Source organism: Pteropus vampyrus, unplaced genomic scaffold (assembly GCF_000151845.1).
Source record: "Pteropus vampyrus isolate Shadow unplaced genomic scaffold, Pvam_2.0 Scaffold210, whole genome shotgun sequence".
Lineage (NCBI taxonomy): Eukaryota > Metazoa > Chordata > Mammalia > Chiroptera > Pteropodidae > Pteropus > Pteropus vampyrus.
In genome coordinates, this window is record NW_011888991.1 from 1745795 (window position 1) to 1764073 (window position 18279).

General features: G+C 34.2%; 2 pseudogenes; both read right to left on the reverse strand.

Moving 5' to 3' along the window:
• Positions 1 to 1615: 1615 nt before the first annotated feature.
• Positions 1616 to 2153, reverse strand: LOC111747095 (annotated as a pseudogene).
• Positions 2154 to 2783: 630 nt separating this feature from the next.
• LOC111747098 lies at positions 2784 to 2899 on the reverse strand (annotated as a pseudogene).
• Positions 2900 to 18279: the final 15380 nt, after the last annotated feature.

Genomic DNA, 18279 nt, shown 5'->3' on the forward strand with positions numbered 1-18279 from the left:
TTTCCCCTGAAAAGGCCTAAGAGCCTCTCGAGTGTTCTGTATTTGAGAAAACATTGATCTGAGCTAGAAGCTGTGTGGAAGATGGAATAGATTCTAGATCAGGAGTGATAGCAGCCAGGTTCTGCCCTCGTGCATCCTAAGCAAGTTCCTTTCCTCATCGAAGTGTGAAGGATTTGAGTAAGATCACTTTCAGGCGGAAGCTCTGAGTTTTCATGACTCTTTTTAGGTGGGAAAACCTGTTTTGTGTCAATTTCATTCAGCTAACTGATCATTACCATGTTGAGCATTCTCATGATCTCTGTGTACGCAAAATAGAACTGGGATTTAGAACAGTTTTCTATGTAACTCATTAGATAATTCATTAGATAGCCTAATAAAGAAAAACAAAACACATTTTATGCTGGCTTATCTGAAATATTAAAAAATATTGTTTCAACTCTCAGCAAAACTTAGCCTTTACCAGGTGCCTTTTATTAGTCAAAATGTTCACTGGGTGTATGTGTGTGTAATATATATTTTCAAACCATCATATTGTATACTTTAAATATATACAGTTATATCTGTCAATTATTTCTCAATAAAGTTAAAAATGTTTATTATTTATATATCATAGTATGAGTTATGATTTCTCTATGTTTAAATTTGTTGGGTGTCTTAAAATTTGAATTTCATCATTTATTTCTTTTTTCAATGAACAGAAACCAGGTTATTGGTCTGAATTCAATTAACCAGATATTTTGTAAATCACTTTGTGAATGAGGGAGACACAGCTTTGTCAGGGCAGTCGCAAAACAAGATCTTTTTCTCAAAAACAAAAACAAAAATGCATGCTAACAAAAGATTGTTATCTCTTTTCTGCATTTTATCAATGTCAATGACATTTTGCAGGTCATACCAATAACCTTATTCTAACAGTAGATGTCTATGGTATATTCAGAGGATTGTGTCCCTAAGGAGTTCCCTAGGCAAAAGTGCTCATAATTTTGATTCTGTAACCCCAAACTCTAAACACAAATGATTGAACCACAAGAAGTAAAAGCAGCCAATCCAGGCTGGGAAGTGGCTTAGAGTCTAGATGAAGAGATTCTTCTCTATGAGGAACAATAATGCTCAATTTAATCAATCAGATCCTTAAGCAAGGTCAAAATAAAAAGCAAAGTGACTAGACTAAGAATGCTCCAACAGAGAGAAATAGGAATAATAGCTAATGAACCCAGTCTGAAATAAAAAATAATAATAACTCAAAGATCAGAAGAAAATTTCCTGCAAATGTTTTGGTCTAGAGAGTTTCTTATTACGTGACTGAAATAAAACAAGAGCTACAAGACAACTTTAAAAAAATAAATAAAAGAGAATTTCAGAGCTGAAGTACATTTAGGAGTAGGACTATATTAGAGAATTGGGGAGTGGTGACTGGAGAAAGGAGAATGCAACTTTTCTAATACTTTTAATAAGGAAGATGAGAGATAAAATTGTAATATTCTTTAAAAATAATAATGATACTCATCTCAATGTTTTTCACAATACTGTTTTTTTTTTCTTTTTTAGGACAATTGGTTTTCTTTAAATATTTCTCTGGCAGAAAGGATATCTCTACTCAATTAGATTGCTTTTATTTAATTTTTTTAGATCTATCATGCCATGAATTCATAGGGAATGGGCTCCAGCAGCTAAGGTTCTTTTCCATTCGTTCTCACAAAGTGTGCTTCTCTGTGTGGAGCAGGCTGATGCTTCAGCTGAACCCAGGTACCTTTCTCTTTGGCTTCCTTCTTTTTTTGATCATTTTCCTTCACATGTTTCAGAAGGCTGTCTCTGCTCTTAGAGTGCTTAATGTGCTCAGTACATACATTAATTCTCTTGGCAAGAATCTTGACCTTAACTTGTTTGTTTACAACAATACCAACTGCATGCTGGGTAACATTGTAAACTCTTCCAGTTTTGCCATGGTAACATTTGTGGGGCATTCCTTTTTAAATGGTGCCCATGCCCTTGATGTCTACAATATCACCTTTCTTGTAGATTTGCATATATGTGGCCAAAGGAACAACTCCTATGTTTTTTTAAAAAGCCTAGAGAACATATAGCGGGTACCTTTCCTCTTTCCTTTTGTGTTGGTCATTTTGGCAAATTACTAGAAGATGGCGATTCCAGCCGAAAAGAAGCCACAATACTGTTTTTTAACTTTAGAGGGACAATTGAGAAAAAAATTGTATATGCTTTGTATAGTGAATACTTGATATACAATTCCTTCTGTTTATTTGAGTTTCTTTTATTTCTGTTAAGTTTGCATAAAAGTAACCATTCTATTAACTAGCATTTATATAATAATGCAATTTTGCAGTTTTTCTGGTTTTATAATGATGTATCTCTACAGTTGTGATCAGAGACTATTCCAATGAGAACTAGATGATAATGCAAATATCTTTAGTTTTTTCTCAGAAATAAATGCCAAGATATTTTTACTTTTTCTCACAGCATCATCAAAACTTATAGAAATAGGATTTGAGTAACTATCTGGTTCAAATGTTCAGCTTCATTTTTTATTTTTTAAATTTGGGAGTTCATGTATCCCCTTTAGAAGCTAGAAGACACTACAGATATTGTCCAAAGGAAAAATGAGCCTATACACACACAAAATATTCCATACTATTACCGTTACAGTGATCAGAGTTCTGGTAACACACAAGTCTCAGTCCTTATCACTGATAAAGAAATGAATTTCCAATCAGCAACAATTATGAGAGGTATGATTGATTTATTTATTTATTATTGATTATTATTTATGCCTACAGCACCTGGTCTTCCTAGGTGGTCTCCCATCCAAGTACTAACCAGGCCCGACCCTGCTTAGCTTCCAAGATCAGACATCAGGCTTGTTCAGGGTGGCATGGCCATAGACCATGGACCATGGCTCCACTGGGGCACAAACTCAGGATCTTCTATGTGTAAAGCAGACATGCTAACCACTACACTATGGAACCATGTCTAAGGTATGATTTATTAAAGGCATGTTTTGAAGTAGAAGACAGGTCGAGCCTAAACTGCCAACCATGTGGAAAGAGGTTATGCACCCATGGGAAGCAAATTACAACAAGGAGATAGAGAGCTGTAACCCTGGGGGAAGGGGTGGTCTCGTTATATTAGGGCTGCAATGGGTGCTTACAAAGGCGTTGCTAGGTGATTGGCACATGAGGTCATTTTGATTGATATTTGTCTGCTATATAACTCTTTGGCTAGTGTGCATTTGCTTACCCAGAATTCAGTCTGTTATAATTAGATTCATGAACTTCAAAGCATAAACATGGTATTATGATGATGAACTTCAGAGCATAACCATGGTATAATGAAGCTGAGGTTGTGGGCAGGTTTGGGGCAGGTAGTATCTTCTGCGCACGCATCTGTGGCTAGATTAAACCAGCTATATGTTATGGCCCTCCCATCCTTTGTCAGCCAGGATGCAGGAGGTATTCTCTAACTACTAGTGGGGTTTTCTTTGGGCAGTCTCCAGTTTGGACCTCTATTCCTTTGTTCCCCTGTCGCGCATATCTGTTTAGCTACCTAACAATACTATTTGAGGGAGTCCATTGGATCTGTGAAGTTGGCCTCTGGCACCAGATGACAATTCCTTGTGTGTGCTACATGTCTTTGCAAATAATGGCATTTTGGTTCTCAAAGTATATTTTTCACCCCTTTCTCACTCTTTAGGTTATGTCAGTCTCACATACATTTGCACATATCTGAGGATACATATTATAATCAAAAGCATGAGATTCACATCAAAAATGACACATAGAACCAATAACTAGAATAAGAATATATTGCTAATAAGAAAAAAATTGTCCTACGCAAGAGTATAAATCAGCCAAATCATTCTCTGAGGACATAAATGGAGCTTTATTAATAATATACACACAGATGCTAAGATAATCAAGGATGGTCATTGAGCATGCTTTGTCTTGAGAATCATATCTCAAGAGAGAAAAAAATGAGAACTAATGAATCTGCTTCCATGTCTTTGCCACTGTACAGTTGCTGTCTGCCACCAAATCTATGTATTTTTCCACTCCAGATTCAAATTCCCAAGGTGGCAGCAATTCCATCACTTGCCTCAGGAGATGAGGCTATCATCTGACACTGCCAGCAAGATGTCACTGAGAATAAGCCTAAATGTTTCCATTATTTTCATCCCATTACTCCTAGTTATCCCCTACTGGGCCATTCTAAATACTGTAATTTCGCCCTCTTCTGTTTTTTTATTTCTTTCAGATATTCATAGGCTATCATTATTTTCCCCCTGTATTTGACCCTAAGCTCTTTTAATCTTTTCTCATAAGTAAGCCCCTCCACTATTTTTCTCCTGTGAAGACATAGTAGCGAGTATAAGGGTGCCTTTCATTTTTCTTCATTGTATAAAAAAAATAGGTTCATTTCTAAAAGTTTCCCAGGAGATAAATCACCTAGATTCCGGGCAGCTGGAAAGTTTTGACAATGTATTACTTGCTCGGTTGATGATGCTTGAATTTGGGGGCCATTCTCATAAAATTGGTCCCAGTGGATCATTTGACACAGTCTATGGTGTTGACAACATTGCAGCAAATACCTTATTGGCTGACTTTGTCGATGCTCACCACAGTGGTTCTATGACCCAAGTAAGTTGCAGTGAGGTCATGAGCTTCAAATTGGATGCTAGCAAGAAAATCATTAGATGTATCATTAATGAGAATGAAGAGTTTATTAGGCAGCAATGAGTTGTTTCAATTATTCAACTGTTTACCAGGCTGCCCTGACAAACACTTATTCATAAAACATACTCTTTGTACCTGTAATGCATCCATGATTCCTCCTCTCATTTGCAAAGCTCTGAGACCTGTTATGGATGATGATAAACTAATGCTTTCATGCTCTCTGAGCTGCAAGAGATCATTACTGTTCAACTTTCCAATTCAAATTAGGTCCTGGGGCTTAACTGCATGTGTATCAAGATGGTACAGAGCTACACTGTGACAATGAATTGAAGAGCTTCCATCTGTAAATGAACACTTCTTCCTACCCCGTTTATATTTTACACTTTTGGGTCATAGAAACTGATAAGCTATTGGCACCATGATTACCCTGAGTTAGCCCATAACCCACAATGTAGCAGAGTTCTTTAAAATAAAGCATACTTCAAATCACAAACCTAACAAAAATAGAGTATTCCAAAAAGTACAGCTTTTCAAAATAAAAGAGAAATAATTTTCCTAAGAATATGATAAAGACAGTATTTATTGTCCTCAACTGTTCTTCAACATTTCCTATCACCTTTTATGAGCCTTTCCAGGATACTGCACTCTAGATTTTCCTCCTTGGATAGTTTTTTAGTTAGCTTGTTTGTTTCTTGTTATTGCTTTTTTTCTACTTCTCTCACTTTTTTTGTTCTTCTCATCTCTCTAAATATGGCTGTTCTCAAGAACTTTTTCATGAACTTGATGTTTCATTTCTCATCATTTTCTCATTAGGAATTCATACTCACTTTCATTGAATCAATAGTTTATATGAATAACTCAAATCTCTACTCTATTCCTGAAATACAGACATACACATCCAACTGCTTGCTGGAAATCACTTGAAATTCTCATAAGCAATTCAAATATGGAATATCTCAACTAAATTAAAACTTCCTCCACTTTTCCATTTTTGCTCAATGGTTCCATTTTTTCCATTTATAACATTCCAAAACCCAATATCATTATACAATGTTTATGAAATTTATCAATAAAGAAATTTCTTTTTGAGGGAAAGAAATGCTTTGGGGAACAGAAGGGATTTTGCTATAATTATCTAGCTAAAATATTTACCTTCTAAAATTCAATTTCAGTAAATTTTTTAAAAAATTCTCATTCTGAAATGTATTGTTTTCCAAAATGTAATACCAATAAGTTTATCTAATATTATTTCATTTGCATACTTCGATATGGTTAAATAATTAGTTAACAACCCTTTGTTTTTCCAGTACTATGCCTTTATTTATCAGAGACACTTCAACCAATACATTGTACTTCTTTCTCCTCATCCTACCCCATAACTTTCTTTCAAAATGTATTTATCCTTCAAGGCCCATATTAAATGCTACTTTCTACAAGATAAATTTTCAAAGGAAATTTCTTGAAAGAAATTTATTTTATAGGAATAATGTATATGCTCATTTACATGTGCTTTTGTGTATTTCTTCCCCCAGGTCACTCCTATCTCTCTGACAGCCTGAAATGTATATTATTTTGGGGATTTTTAATGTCATTTCAAAATATGCAGAGAAATCATTTGATAAAATTAGAAATAAATTCATGGTTAAAAAAAGACCCTAATAAATTCAAAACAGAATAAAATTCTCTTAACCTGATAAAGGATTATACTTAACAATAGCAATAACAAATAGCATCTGAAATAGGGGAATGTTTGGAGTAATTTCTTTATAATCATAACTAAAAAAAGAATTTACACCATTCAGTTCAACATTGTACTCAATATCCTGAACATCAAAATAAGATTTAAAAAATAACATTTAAGTCATAAGAATTAGAAAGAAATAAATTTTTTACTATTTGCAGATGATATAATAAGTTTCATGGAATACCAAAAGAACCTCCACTTAAATCACTGAGAAGCAGTCCACAAAAAAAAAAAAAAAACATACAAGTAGGTGTTCAACTAAATAGTAATTGGAGAATGCAAACCAAAACTATAAGAGATCATTTTATACAAATTCCATGTATAAAATGGGTAAAAATTAAGAAATCCGATAATATCAAATGTTGGAGAGACCATAAATCATCAAGATTTTTAAAAAACCTTTCTGATGAAAGTGTACATTGGAATGACTGCTTTGGAAAACAATTTATAATAATTATGTAAATTTGAACATTCTCATATCATAAAACCAAGGAATTCTTTCTAGGTGCATATCCAAGAGAAACTCTTTTTGTGCACAGTAGATATGCACAAAAACATTCAAAATTCTATTTGTAATAACAACCCAATGCCCACTGAAATTAGTATGAATAAAATGTGATATATTTACAATATTATAAAACAGTCAATTTAAAAAAAAACTGTAAGTACATGCAATAATATGGAGATGTGTTAACATTGCAATATTGTGTAAAAAGTTAAGTCCCAGAAGATTACGAACATCCTAACTCCTTTTTCATAAACATTAAAAAACTAAACATGCTTTTTGGAATACATACACATGTGATAAAATGTCGTAAGAAAAAGCAAAGAGAAGATTAGAGATAGCAGTTACTTAAGACAGAGAGAGATAGGAAGATGGTATAGGGAAAGCCACAGAGAGTATTGGGAACCAAGAATTATGATTAATCTAATTCTGCTTAGCTATGTTTAAAATTAACGAACAGGACACGGGATTCATAAATGAACTGGATGGTAAAGTGATGGGATGGACTCAGGTTTCTGGCTTGAGCCACTAAGTGGATGATCATGCCATTTATTGAGATGGAAAGACAAGATTTCATTTTGAGTTTGTCAGCAAGGAAAATTAATTTTCCCTCTATCCTTCTGAGTTTTAGCTGAGATCCCTGTAATAAAGGACAGATTAACAAGTGAAAAACAAACAAATATATTAACCTGTGTTATGCATACATGGGAGATATCCAGAGAAAACTGTGTAACTCCCAAGGTGGTTTAGAATTCAGGAATAAATAGAATGAATCTTAATAGAAAAAAGAGAGAGGAGATGTAGGCCTCTTAGGAGAAAGTAAATGATTTTTAGGAAAGACGAATGGGCTCATGGGAGGTATGATAGTTTGTGACAAAGTTTGGGTATAGTATCAACTTCTAGTCTTCTCTCCTGTAACAAAAATCAACCTTCCCTATTAATGAAACTGTTAATGAAACTCCCAGAGAGGGGATTTATGAGAACTGAGTTCCTTTTGGAGTATCTGTCTTTAAGCAGATAAGGGGAGTTTAGAGAAAGCCTGCACTTGATGTTGTGCAAGTACCTCTGCAGCTCAAAATAGTCACTATGCCAAAGTGGCAAATTTGGGGGTGACATGTATTGAGCTCCTACAATCATATTTTGGGGTAGCATATTCTGCTACACTTCAAGTTGAATATGAAATTTCCATGTGTAGAAGTCAGAAAGTCAGAATGGGATCAGGGCTCATTTGAATACAGAGGACCTGGAGGAGCAGTGCCACGCCTCAGATTCTTATCGCTCTCTGTGCCTAGTCACACAGCTAGATTACAGGTCCCAGCTAGTTTTGCAGCTAGAAAATAATTACATATCTAAGTTCTAGCCAATATAGTTTGAGTGGAAATGATATGTGATTCCTTGGCTTTTTTTTCCCTTCCTGAGGCCCTAGAGATGGTAACCATACAGTGGTAGGAACCAATGTTTGTAATCACTCTCAGGAAACAAAGCCGGCCACAAATTATGCCTGCTTTGACTGCTTGTGTGATTGAGAAGTAAAGTCCTTGTGTGTTTGAATCAGTTTATATTAATAGATATATATTATGGAATATATATAATTTTAGATATATAAATTAATATGTTGAGATATGTTAAAATTGCTATTAATAAATATTAAGATAAATATTTAAATACTTACCACATAGTATCTATGTGTTAAAGCAATTCAATCTACCTCACCTAATACAGAAATTAGCATTTTCAAATGAAGTACTACTTTAACAAAAACTGATAAAATCTGTAGCCACGAAGAACTTACTGGATCTGCAACAGGTAGTACAAAAATAGATTTCTCTGGCAAAAGAAAAAGGGAGTCATGTCTGGTAAAACACATCTACAATCACTCGGAAAGAAGATCAGATTCATACTAAGCCTGTTGCTCTGAAAGCTGCGGATAGAATGTATGAGTATCAGTGCTTACTGTCTGTTTCTTGCTGCTTATAGCAAGTAATTACAAGCAAGACTTTGCAAGAAGAATTTCAAGAATTTTATAGGATTTTAGAAGGCGATTGTTTATAGATTGCAAAGAATAGGAGACAGTTTTTAAAAAGACCATTAAGACTTCCCAGCCTTGTGGCAAAGATAGATTAAGGTTGTTATTTTTCTACTCCAGTATTTTGTTTCAGATAGCCTCAAAGTAAGTGCCATTTATTGGAGAGAAAGAGTCAATGGGAACAAGGAAGGAAAGAAATATGGAGGATGCATCCAGTCAAAATCTTAGGACGTGGTTGCTGCTACCTAGAACTCTTTAGAAGCAAACAGATCAAAAGTCTATGAAGGTTTTGAGAGAATTATATTGCCAATGAAACCACCAGCCAGGGTAAAAGATGCCCTTCACTGATTAAGTCATAAAACATCCCAAGGGCTCAAAACTTGCACCAGCAGCAAGCACGCTGCAAAAGCTCAGCATGGACACCAATGTGCACTTCGATTGTGGCCGGGGAAAAACAGGTGAGGAATATGCTGGAGGGAGTTCCTCTCAGAGAGCAGAACAAGGGTCTGATGACTCTAGTCAAGGAACTTCCTCCACACTCTCAATACTTGTTTCCAGGGGCTTCACAATGCTTGTTTCCAGGATCCCATCATGGCAGAGTGATGACTGTTTGAATCCTTCTTTTTTTAAATGGGAATTTTTATTGTGGTCATCCTATCCCTGTTCCACTACTACACATTGGGCATGTCTAGACATTCTCGACCAGGGGTGATTTTATAACCTAGGGGACATGTGGCAACATCTGGAGACAGTTTTTGGAGTCACAACTGTGGGGGAGGCAACCAATGGCTTCATTGGGTAGAGGCCAAATATGAGGCTATTCTGCATGGCAGTCCCCTACATAAAGAAGTATCAAAACCCATTTGCTTCCTTGAATGTTGCCCTAAGAAGTTAGGTGAGATTATATGACTAAGTAAAAAGTGAGCAGAACTGAGGTATGCTACTTATTGGCTGGCAATTTTAAGAGGTTAGGTGGTCTCTGGCTACACTGGCTGTATAGACAAAACCTAAATAATGATAGAGCCACAAAATGGAAAGAGGCTGGGTATTTTATTCACCACTCACTGACCAGGAAATACCACCTTAGAATGAGCAATTATATATTCAGGGTCTACTTACTAGTCCTGCTTACCTTAATTAAGATGGTACTTTAGAGTCTGTACTTTAAATAAGATAACATGTGAAGGTCTAAGACATAATTGGCTCTCAGTAGACACTTTATTCATTTGAGTGTATGTTTTGTTCAAATACATGTTTCATGTACTCAGAATTGTGAAAAGGCTGTCTACATACACAAGAAATAAACAGTATTGCCCTCGATTTTAAGGAGCTCACAGGCTGTTGGGGAAATATGATGCTTAAAATAATAGCCAACAATACAGAATAAAGAGTTCATCAAATACTTCCCTCTGAACGCCACACTTGGTCTGTCCCTGTGGCTTTTATACACAGAAGTGATTATAAACTTTTGCACAAAGGTAGGGAGAAATGAATGTACTTCCGAAAGTGGGCTTGAGTGCAGTCATTTGAATGCACTGACTATTTTTATCAGCACCCACATGCCAAGCCCTGGTTTTGCTCCTGGGGAATACAAAGATTATAAAACCTTGACTTCAAGAAGTTCAAAGTCCAAAGGGAGTGTTATGAGCCCTCTTAATATGTTTTATTGTCACCTACTCAAAGCTGAAATTGTGGAAATGGAAAAAGAGGAATCAAAAAAGAATCAGCACAAGAATTTTTGCCTTAAAAAAAAAAAAAACTGAATTAGAAGAATGTGCTGATTCTTTGATGAATTGGGATCACATTTAATATGAATCCCACCTGAGTTAAACATAATTTAAACACATGTATTTGCAAACCCAGGGGTGGACAATACATGGTATTTATAGCACCATTCACTCTGCTTGTCCCTAGTAAATCATATTTAAAAGGATATTAAAACCACTCCTGAGGCTACGAGTGGTTTTAATATCCTTTTAAATATCATATTCCAGACAGCTGCTAGCTATCTGTCAAGTTGCCATGAAGAGGAGACCTACTTACCATCATCTTGGAATAAAGGATTTCTCAGATAATGCTTTTGAATCCAACCTTCTGAATTGACAACTGAACACATCTGAAGACAAGTCCTCATTTAATTAGTGTATCGGCGTTCGTAGTAAATCACCTTTAAAAAAAAAAAATCCCATCGCCCGGCTGCACAACAGACCAATGAAATACAGATTTCTAGAGAGCAACACTATTTTTTAAAAGTTCTGAAGACAATAATGTGCAGCTAAGGTTGTGACTCATTGCATTGCCTAAACAAGAATGCATTCTTCACTTTCTGGAAACAAAGACATTAATTATACAGCAGGCTCCCAAAGGGCAACACTTGCTGATGAAGGCATTGTCAGATGACTAGGTTTTATTCCCAGTTTGTTTAAGCTTCCAACTAATCTCCATGTTTACATGCTGATAAAACCTCAAAATTAATCAGTACATTACAATCATGATTTCGTTGTGTTCTTGATCCTGTTAATTTTTCATCTTACGTTAGGCAGACTAGGGCAGTAAGGAGTTTTTAAAGGATAATAATAATAGAGAAAGGCGCATAAGGCTTTTTTGTTTTTCCTCTGGCTTACTTGAAATATTGACATTATTGGAAAAAGTCACCAAAACAAAAACACTAGAAATAATAAAAATGCCCCCATTAGAAAGGAATTTATCACATCAAAATTAATGATTTTTAGCCAGTAACAATGCCACTCTTTGGTTATCAACTTAACTCAATTTCAATTTAACTGGGCTACTCTATCATCTGAATCATAGGAACAGACAAAGATAAATTAAGGCGATTCAGAGGCTGCATGTATACTATGTGCCCTGGATAAGAATTAATCCTGGGGAATGTGTTTATCTCTTCGTATTCTCTCTCTTTTCTCTTCCTCTCTTTTCTCTCTCTCCCTCTTCTTTAAGAATTGTCTCTCTTAATTGGAATGATGAAGGTGTCATTGAATTTCTCTTATTCAATGGCTGTTAATGCTTGGGTAGGCTTGAAAGTATGACTGTCAATGGACACATACACACTTTTGCTTTATTTTCAACTTTTGAAATTTTTTTTCTAACTATATTAAAGTGTAGTTATAGTGGTAATTAGGCTATGAACAGCTTGGGGTAGGAACCTTTTATATTTTGACTATTCCTTGAAATATTTATTCAATAACACTTATTAAAAATCTATTATTAGTTTCCATACTAGGGTCTAAGCATAGGGAATAATATAGAAAAGGTCTCTGTTCTTGAAAGGTTCACAGATAAGGGTGTATACTCAATATACTTTTGTTGATTGATGGACAAGATATGTGCTATATTTATCAAAGTACTTAAGAGTCTATATTCTGAAGTCAGGCTGCCTGAATACGAATGGTATCTGGCAATGTGACCTTTGCAAATTTCTTACTCCCTCTGAGCTTCAGTTCCCTGAACTGTAAAAGAAAGACAATAGTAATGATGATAATAATAATACCTCATAATATATATAAGATTGTCAAATGAGTTAATACTTAGAAAAGTTCCTGGCATACTGTAAATATACAATAACTGTTAGCTAGCATTATTATTACTATAATAAATTATAACAAAATGTTTAACTGGACTTTGAAGACAAAACTTGCCTAATCCTAAAATCTTAACAAGAGACTAACATGATGACTGGCCAATGGAAAATACTCAATCAATATTTAGTGAATGGATGAACGAATAAATGAATGTTGAATTTTCTGTAATGCCCACAAATAAAGCAACCTATTTCTCCTCTTCTCCTATGAAAATTTCTTAATGTAGATAGTAAGCAATAGTTAAAATTTCACCACCATCTTTCTATATTTCTTCAACCTTAACTTCAATAAGCCAGCTTAACATAGCATACCCATAGACCTAGAATCCTATGACTTGCAAAAAAATTATTGGAAGTTAAGTTCCAAACAAATTACTGAGCTGAGACTTAATTATAAGAAATAGAGATACCAAATAAAATTGTTCTCTAAATGTTGTTTACTTTTCAGCTCATGGTTTCTTTATAACCTTCTTATCCTTCTTCCAATTATCAGCAGGAACCACATTCTCTTAAACAATCCATTTGGCTTTCAAATTACAGAAGTTTGAATCTGCAGGGCTTATGTTGTCATAAATGGGGGTGGGTATTATTTTAAATGCATCCTAAAGAGTTGGAAACATTCTTTGATTCCAGGTCTTTTTTTTTTTTTTCCACCTGTTTGTCAAACCTCCAAATTGTCAGCAACAATACTGAAGCTGAATGGTCTGGATGAAAACACCACTGCCTTTTGAGTCAGAACACTTTAGAACTTAATTGCAGGAGGAACAATTCACATCTTTGCCATTTAGGATTTTTCCCATAACATCCACTCAAATGTGCCTTAATCTAGTTTTCCGATCTGAACACTGCAATGAAAAGAAGACTATATTTATTCCTAGCAATCCCCACCTAAATAATACTCTTTCTTATTGCAGAGATGATACCCTTTCTTACTGCCGCTAAGAGGCCTTAAAAAAATTTTTATTGTGCGTATTGCACTAATTTATGATTATTGACTTACTTGGTTCTTTCACAAGACAGTGAGACTCTAGAGTACCAAATCCTACTTATTTTTGTAAACCCAATGCTTAAAGTGGTACCCAGCATACATTAGGCATTTAATAAATGTTTATTATGCATACACAATTTCATTTTCATCTACTGTCTAGCTTGCATTATATAAGATTTTCAGTAGAAATCTCAACTGTACCTTACAAACTCGGGTGGGGTTTACCCAAACTCCAGATTGGTCTGAGGCTGTTTTTCATGCCTACAGTTCTCTCTTTTTTTTTTTCCTTGTGACTTATTTGAAGTCTTCCTACTCTTTTAACATTTATTTAAGTGCCACAACACCGAACACCATCCCACCTTTCTCTAATCTCCCTAGGTGATGCCACACTTGAGTCCCACCATGTGCTGCTTTGTATTGCCCCTGAATTGTTCCACACGTGCTGATCCCATGCTCCATCACACTGTCTTCTTTTCTTTTGTATGCTCCTTAATGCCCAGTGCTATACACAGAATAAAAGGTTAAAGAATTTTTTTTCCAAATTGAATTTGCTCACATTTCATAAACCAGTTTCTACCAGTAATTGCAACTGATTGTATAAAATGGAAATCTCAAGCATAAGAGTGCCTAGAATATTTGACTATGGCAATAGTCAGTGATCGATTTCTTTCACTTTCAAAATTGTAAGAAACTATTAGCCAATTCAAAAGTATTAATCTATGGCTCCATTATAAAATTAAAATTATTACATTTTTAAAATCTGCTCCTCTGCCACTTTCCTCTTACCCAGTGTTATCTCTTTGCTAAGGTGTACTTAACACATAAACTAGTCTGTTTCTTTCTCTTCTTTTTTTCCAATTTTTTAATTTAGAATAATTCAGTTTAGAATCTATTTGAAAGATATAAAATTACATTGCTGTGCTTTTCAAAGAGGGAGAAAATTGATTGATAGATCCTTTGTCTGCAAAGGATCTATCTATCATGTCTGCACTAGAAAATTACATGATTACCAGAACAAAAAAATCCTAAGTGTAAAGTGCTGATAACTAATTAGAGGTTAATATCTTCTCTTATAGACTAACAGCGGGGCAAATGAATGCCCAGGACTATTGACTGATAAAGGAGGAAGAAATAACTTAGAAGAAGGAATTGGAGAAAAAGAAAAGAGGACAATAAACTTTATCAGAGATGAAGTCGCCATATAGAAGTACAGACTAAGTGAGCAAGAGAGAAGACAGGGTTGGCATAGGCATGAATAGAAGGAAAAACTCAAAGAAGAATATAACTATAAAAGAGGATATGTTGTGGAGAATTGATCATTTAATTGGAATGAATTTAAAAGGGTAGATATCTCCCAAATCTACCTTGATTTTGTTCCTAGCAGCTTTGGTATTATCTTCTTAATGAATGGCCGGATAGTTCTATATTTGATATCCTGTTATGTCCTGGTAACTTGTTTATTGTGTTTGAGGCTAGTTGCAGCCCTTTTGGTTCCTATTCCCAAGAGTGTAGTTGGAAAGGACAGAGGATATATATTTTTTCTCCCTTGTATGGAAAGTATTTGATTTCTTGGACCAGGGTGCTCCAGAATCTGGCATGGTCTATTTTAAAGGTTTAAAATCATGGTAGATTGGAGGACACAAGATTCTCTTGAGGAGTTAGTATTAGAAAGCTCTTCCTATAAACTTTTTGCTGGGTGGGATTCCTTCTTGAAGGAAAAAAGAATAATTAGAATAAAACTGGAAGAATTTCACAAGTGTCCATCTCTGACTCATGCCATAAGAGGAATATTGCCACACACGTTCTTTGATAATGTGCCATGTGGCTGATAAACTAAACTAAATTACTTCAAACCATGTTCTTTGTCTCTTCTATGTTAAACTAGACATTAAAGAGTCATGGGTACTGGGTCACAGAAACATTAACAGAAAAGTAAATGAATACATGTGCAAAAAAAATGAGAAGGAGAATCAAAAGGCAGAAAGAGAACAGAGAATGCATAATAAAAAGAGAATCACTGGGAATAAGAAGAAAAATGCAGAGAAGTGTAGACTAATCATCATGACTGGGAACCAGGGCTAGCTTTATGTGTGTGACCTGTGCAATTGCACAGGGCCCTACACTTAGAAAGTTGTGCTTGCTTTAATGTACTGGTGCCACCATTTTGAAATTCCTAATAATTTTTAAGACCTTTCTTCTTTTTGAGTGTAGATATTTATTGCTATAAACTTCTCTCTTAGTACTACTTTTGCTTTACCTCATAAGTTTTGGTATGTTGTATTTTCATTTTCATTTGTTGCAAGATATTTTCTGATTTCTCTTTTGATTTTTTTCTTTGATTCATTGGGTGTTCAGGAGTGTTAATTTCCACACATTTGTGAATTTACCAATTTTCTTCCTGTTATTGATTTCTGTTTTTATATCAGTGTGGTAGTAAAAGATACTTAGTATAATTTCGGTCTTCTCAAATTTGTTAAGATTTGTTTCGTGGCCTAACATGTGATATATCCTGGAAAATGTTCCATTTTCGCTTGAGAAAAGTGTGTGTTCTGCTGCTGTTGGGTGGAATGTTCTGCACATGCCTATTAGGTTCACTTGATGTATAGTGTTCTAGTCTGCTCCTTCCTTATTGATTTTCTGTCTGGATGTTTTATCCATTAGTGAAAGTAGGTTACAAAAGTCTCTTACTATTATTGTACTGTCGTCTATTTCTTTCTTCAGTTCTGTCATTGTTTGCTTTATATCTTTAGGTGCTCAATGTGGGTCCATATACATTTATAATTGTTATATCTTCTTGATGCATTGTCCCTTTTATCATTATATAATGTCCTTCTCTGTCTCTTGTGACCATTTTTGACTTAAAGTCTATTTTGACTTTATAAGTATAGTCATTCTTTCTCTATATTGTCTACTCTTTGCATGGAATATTTATTTCCATTCCTTCCCTTTCAACCTACATGTCTCCTTAAATCTAAAGTGAATCTCTTGTAGACAGCATATATTTAGGTCTTATTTTTTTATTGTGTTTGTTTGATTTTTTTAATTCTTTCAGCCATTCTGTATATTTTGACTGAGAAATTAAATTCATTTACATTTAAGTAACTATTTAAAGTGAAGGACTTAGTATTTTATTTTGTTAATTATTTTCTGCCTGTCTCATAGTTCTTTTGTTCCTCTTTTCCTCTCTTGCTTTTTTCCTTGTGTTTTATTGATTTCTTATGGTGATATTCTTGTATCTTTTCTCTCTTTCTTTTTTGTGTCTTCTATAGATATTTTCCTGTGGTTACTTTGGGGTTAAAATAAAACATCTTATAGTTATAACAATCTATTTTAAGCTTATAAGAATTTAATTTCACTAGTTTGCAAACACATTTACTATCCCTTTGCCACACTTTGTTCTTGTCACAATTTACATCTTTTTATGTTCTGTATTTATAAGCAGATTTTTGTAGATACAGTTTTTCTTAATGCATTGTCTTTTAATTTGTATACTAAAATTAAAAGTGATTTACACACAACTGTAACAGTGTTACAGTTTTCTGTATTTGTCTAGTTACCTCTACCAGTGAGTTTTATACTTTTGTATGTTTTCATGCTGCTGTTTAGTGTCCTTTTGTTTAACTTGAAGAACTCACTTTATCTACATTTAAAAAGGAGAAAGCTTTCAAATAAATAACCTAACTTTACACCAAGGAACTAGAAAGTGAAGCACAATCTAAGTCCAAAGTTAGCAGAGGAAGGAAACAGTAAGATCAGAGCAGAAATAAATGAAATAGAAGCTATAAAAACAACAGAAAAATCAATGAAACTAAGAGTTGGCTCTTTGAAAAGATAAATAAAATTGACCAACCTTTAGCTAGACTGAGAAAAGGAGAACAAGTTCAGAATATAAAAGGATAAATTAAAGAGGAGACATTATAACTAATGCCACAGAAATTTTTTTTTTAAAATCATAAGAGGCTATTATGAATAGTTATTTGCTAACAAATTGAGTAAACTAGAAGAAATTAACAAGTTCCTGGAAATTTATAACCTACCAAGGCTAAATCACAAGGAAATAGAAAATCTGAACACATACCAATAACAAGTTACAAGATTAAATCAATAATCACAAACCTCCTGCAAAAATAAATAAATAAAGGCCCAGGACCAGATGGTTACACTGGTCTAATCTGTCAAGGACTTAAAGAAGAATTAATATTAATCCTTCTCAAACTGTTCCAAAAAAACTTAAAAAGAGGAAGCACTTCCAAATTCATTTTACTAAGCCAGCATTACCCCATACTAAAGCCAAATAAAAATCCTATAAGAAAGGAAAATTACAAACCAATTTCCTTGATGAATATAGATGCAAAAATCCTCAACAAAATGCTATCAAATCAAATTCAACAGCACACTAATGGGATAATACATATTATAAAGGGAATGTATCTCTAAGATTCAAGGATAATTCAACGTATGCAAATCAACAAATGTAATCGGCCAAATTAGCACAAAGAAAGATAAAAATCATTTGATCATCTCAATAGATCCAGAGAAAAAAATTGCTAAAATTCAACACATTTTTTTTATGATAAAAACATTGGATAAACTAGGTGTAGATGGAACTTACTTCAACATAAAAAATAGCAGATAAGACAAATATACAACTAATATCACACTCAATGGTAAAACATTGAAAGCTTTTCTTCTAAGATCTAAAATATGATAAGGAAGTTCACCATTGCCATTTC